The sequence below is a fragment of the Clytia hemisphaerica genome, unplaced genomic scaffold (genome assembly GCF_902728285.1).
Source record: "Clytia hemisphaerica strain Z4C2 unplaced genomic scaffold, Clytia hemisphaerica genome assembly, whole genome shotgun sequence".
Taxonomy (NCBI): domain Eukaryota; kingdom Metazoa; phylum Cnidaria; class Hydrozoa; order Leptothecata; family Clytiidae; genus Clytia; species Clytia hemisphaerica.
In genome coordinates this window covers 105018-110037 of record NW_027103736.1, presented here as the reverse complement: position 1 = coordinate 110037, position 5020 = coordinate 105018, and the positions used below count along the sequence as shown (strand labels likewise).

At 35.4% G+C, this 5020-nt stretch overlaps 1 long non-coding RNA gene across 1 annotated transcript; it reads left to right on the top strand.

Annotated features, from left to right (window-relative positions):
• Positions 1-3124: 3124 nt before the first annotated feature.
• Positions 3125-4618, top strand: LOC136805120 (uncharacterized). Its single transcript, XR_010846341.1, has 4 exons — positions 3125-3201; positions 3425-3480; positions 3811-3840; positions 4580-4618. It is a non-coding gene; the product is annotated as an uncharacterized lncRNA (long non-coding RNA).
• Positions 4619-5020: the final 402 nt, after the last annotated feature.

Below are 5020 nucleotides of genomic sequence, written 5' to 3'. Positions count from 1 at the left end.
GCGCTTTTCCATGATGATGCTTTTTGTATCTTATTAAGAAAATCAATTGAAATTTAATTAAGCTTTCACAATGTTCGCAAACTCTTCCCTTTTTCAATAAAAAACACCCTTGTGTCACAGACCCGCTGGGACCTCAGCCCCACTGGAAAAATTTAACCAAAATTTCGCTCCCGGTGGGAAAATATCCTGGAGCTTCAGCCTCACTGGGGAATTGATTTTGATCCATCCCCATATGAAATTCAATGTTTAAAAAAAAGCACTCCAAAACCATCCCCACTAGACACTGGATTTTTTAACCTTGGAACAGTCCAACTTCTAAAAGCCTCCCCCCAAGTGGTTTGCGTGATAGCGTAATCGGGGATATTTTCTTGCGTGATGTCGTGATTCATGTTCAAAAAATGCGTGATGGTGTGACAAGATATGTCCGTTGTTTTGGCATGACGGTGTGATTTGGGACCACGCTAGGGGCCTCTTCTGTCCCCATTGGATTTCAATAGAAATCTTTATCCCCACTGAGAAAAAAAATTTCCACCGGGGCTGTGAGACAGGGGTGTACAAAAATGAATATCTTTAAGCATAGACGGACGGGTCCGTATATAAACTATGCTTTAAGTTGGTAGCTACCCCGGGGGGGGGGGGGGGGTACTAGGGTTGGCAAATGAGGGGTATGTGCGGACGGGACCTCCGAAAACCGACCCTTAGAGAGACTGATTTTTGCTGAAAAGTTGACCCTTAGAGAGACTTTTTGAATTTTTTTTTTCGATTTTTGAAAAAAGTCAGAGACTTTAATACAATTTTTTCTCTGGAAATCAAAAGGTTTCCTAAAAATCGTGAATTTTCCGACCCTTAGAGAGACTAATTTAAAACTTTCTGATTTTTCCGACCTTTAGAGAGACTTTGAAAGGTGAAAAAACCGACCATTACCGTCGGCACATACCCATTATCCATTTTTGCCTAAGTACCCCCCCCCCTTCCCGGGTAGTTACCTGAGAAATGGAAAGAGTCGTTTTTTACATTTTTAGTCATAACTTTTGAAATATTAAAGATATATTGATGAAAATTTCCATAAATGTAAAATAATTATTAACAATTTGAAAAATTAAAAAAAAATTCTAAAAATAGTAAAGACGGGGGTAATATTGGCCAGGGGGTAACGTTCTATACTTTTCTTTGGACAGACTTTTTTAGAGTTCTAAATTATTTCAACTAAAGATTTTTGGCACCCAGCTTTGTAAATGAGAAAACGAAGAAAACTAAGAAAAAAGTTTTTTGAATTTTTTTTCCACGGGTTCTAGAACCTAATTCCGTGGTCTATTTTGAACTGAAGGAGTGAAATATTTTTTTATTTATTACTTTTCTGGCAAATGATGAAAGAAACCTTCCCTGAAAATTTCATGAGGCTAGCACTTTCTGATCCTGAGAAATATCCACTAAAGCGCTTGTCAGCCCCCGGAAACGCATTTCCGGGAAAAGAGCAAAAAAGTAAAGAAAACACAATATCTTATGACAAAATGCATATTTGAATTGAACCAAATTTTTTCGGTCTTTTAACTGTATTTGTAAAACAATCTATAATTTATACCACATAAGCAGTGTAATCAGAAAAAAATGGCCAAAATCCTTGCATTTTGTCCTTTTTCGAGTTGCGCCAAATTAACAAAAACATGTAATTGGCTTGCAAAAAGCAAAAAGTCTATTTTTACTTTTATTCGCCAAATTTTGGGTATATTTGGAAAACCCGTTCATTTCAGTTTACTCAATACAATATTATCATGCATTTTCAATCAAATGGATTTTTTGATCATAAATTAGGGTTTTCTACATTGCCGGTCAATAGGTCCGATGGATCGTACACCATTCAGTATTGTTTTGGACGTCGAATTGATGGTAAAATAGTATATCACAAGACAGCTTAAATGCCAAGAAGAATTGCCGAAATCCTTCCAGAAAATCACATAAACGAAAAGTGGGTTGTACCGAATAGCCAACAAAAGCTTGTCCAAATACATCCAAGAGCATTTCAGCAACATATTACAAAAAGGATGCTATTTCATGCAAAAAATGACTTTACATCAACGAAATACAAAGTTGCAAAGTCCCAGAACTTTCTGCCTCTGACTGCCTTTTTGTTTATATTTGCTCGCTTATCATGGAACTAAAATCCAATTTTTGAAACAACCTGTAAACTAAAGTAGATAAGAGACTTTGAAGCTCCAAAAGGGTGTTAGATAAGCTTTTTTCAGGCGTGCTACTTTGCTATATATGCCAGGACAAGTATTGGGCGATTACGATCATAGCAACCGATTGAAATTGAGGTTAAGTTGAATTTCTGACTGGAAAACGATTGTTTTAGTTGTTTGAGCTCCCGGTTATTCGAAGTAGATTCTCATCTCCCTTTGGAGCTTCGAATAACCGGGAGTCTATTGTAGTTCATTTTAGACTGATTTCTGAAAACATGAGCCAAAATTTGTTCTTGCTGATCTTTGATGATGTATGTAATCCTTTTGAAGCAAGAAAGTGTGACCATGTAGATTCAAACCACAGATATCTAAGCCCGAAGGGCTAGATAGGCAACTTTAAGCCTTTTCCAGCAAAAAAAAGTGAAGCAAAAATTTGACTTTTTAAATTTCGTGCCGATGGATACGATCTAGCATTTTAATTGTTTTCGGAGCGCGAGATAAAAAAATGTAGGCGGCAAACGCTATTTCACATCTCTCAAACCGGTGAAATTGCATGTTTTAGTCACATGACTTTGGTAGGAAATCCTTCCAAACCTAGGCTTCACTTTTCGATAAAAGCCGCAAATCTAGCCCTTCGGGCTTTACAGATATCTGTGATTTAAACCAGTGAAATGACATCCAAAGGCGATCCTTTTAACAAGATAAACCAATCATGATAAATCCTATTTTCATGGACCAACCAAATGAGAAAATCATGGTCAAACATTGAAATATTTTTAGTTTAAAAGCGTTTTTTTTATAAGAACATTCTCAAACATTCTTCATTCTTCATTCAAAGTTTTCCTTAACCAATAAAGGTTTGCTTCTGAAAATTTCACCCATGATTTCAGTCTTGAGATATTTGTATGACAAACATTTTCTTTTGCCTTTTTTATAGATTAAATAGATAGTATAATAATAAAATACCTCATTATAATAATAAAACATTTGAAGAAAATGGACTTGATCACTTTAAAACAAGGTAGGAAATGTTGAAGTTTGCGCAGGGGGTCTTCAGATACGATCTACTGCTGCAGAGCAACTTATTTCCAAAATTTTCCAAAACATTTTGTAACATTCTGTTCGTTTCACTTTACTAAGGCGTTTTTGTAAAGCTTGAAAATAGAAGATACTTGTTGATTTTTTAATGCTTTTGTTTTCATTGGCCTATATAATAAACTACTTGTTAATTATTTTTTTTCCAGTTCACGGAGCATTAAACATCCTAAACGGAATAAACTTGCCCTTATTGATTTCAAACGTGAGTATTTTAGAGATGATACTTTATTTATAGTCCGTATAAAAAACCCTGGTCTGGAACCTTGTTGTTTTAATTTTTTGTTTGCTTTTTCCTTTGCTATTATTAAAAGACAAAAATCGATTTGCACAGTTTTTGATCACATTACCAAGTACTCTTCTTGGGATTGGTTTTTAAGATTTAATCACATGATCAAAAAGTCTCCACAAACCGGTTATTATTGTATTAATGTAACGTTGAATAATCTGTTTTGCATTCCAACAGAAACCTCAGAGTAACAAAAACAATGCCTTGCAATTTCATTTATTGATGCTTATTAGTTTTGTTTTTCAGATCGAAAGAATGATGAGAGATAATGCAGAGGTACAACTGTTTTTTAGCTATCTACCTATAAGCTATGATTCGATTTGTTTTCAGCCATACACCCCCTTCTTAAAGACTCAATAGTACCCCTTTCCACTGGAAATATTGGCCAAAATATCATTCCCAGTAGAAAACTATACTCTAGTTTTCTTCTCGCTGAAAACAATCAGATAAGCAAATCCTCATTATAAAATATTGTGCTGTTTTTTTCATCCCCATTGAATTTCCTAGATTGAAAGCAATGGAATTCAAGTCACTAGCCGTTAAAACATGGAAATATGAATCCCCATCGAGTTTTGGTTCGTTATTTCTACCCAAGCTTGGGTATTCTTTTGGTTCACTTAGAATAAACATGTAAAGGGTACTCGGTGGAAAGAAGTCTAAACTTTGAACGGGTAACGACGAAATGGCACGGAGATTAGGCCAAATAGGGGTACAATCTTCGAGAAACCGGTCCATGATGTACGCTATTATCATGTATCATGTTGCCAGAATTATTTGGTTTTCTCAAACCAACATAGAAAAGAAAATATTAATGTCAACTAAGTTTTTATTGGGGGGGGGGGGTTAAAAGATGGCGTTTCTTTGAACAAACCACCGTTACAGAATCGAGACAATCGGGCGTTCTCATATGATGCCAGTGGAACTGAACGGGTCAACCCAGGCCTTAAAAATGAACATTTCCTGTCTTTGCTTCAACTTTACACAATCCTTTCATTACATTCTGTTTTGATTACAGACTGCGGATGAAAGCACGCTGGTACTAAAACCAACAGAGGTACGCTTTCTCTTTGTTTGCACGGTTCCAAAGTTGCTTTTTCCTTGAGGAGAGTGAGTATATCATTAACAGCGTATATATAGTTAATAAAGAGTCTTAACCATATTAATATCACATAGACCTTTTTTCAAAGAGGCCACCCTGTTGAATAATTATGTAGTCCAGCAGAAAAACAATGATAAAACCACGCATAATTATTACAATATGCATGATACAGTAATTATGCATGGCTCTTTCATTGTTTTTATGGCTGGACTACATAATTATTCAACAGGACGTCCTCTTTGAAAAAAGGTCTATTCTTGTACAAGCGGTCATACATACTTTTCTTTTTTGATAAATTAAATGGCTAAAAGCAAAACGAATTGAAAGACAAGATGAGTTTTTATTGACTTTAGAAAA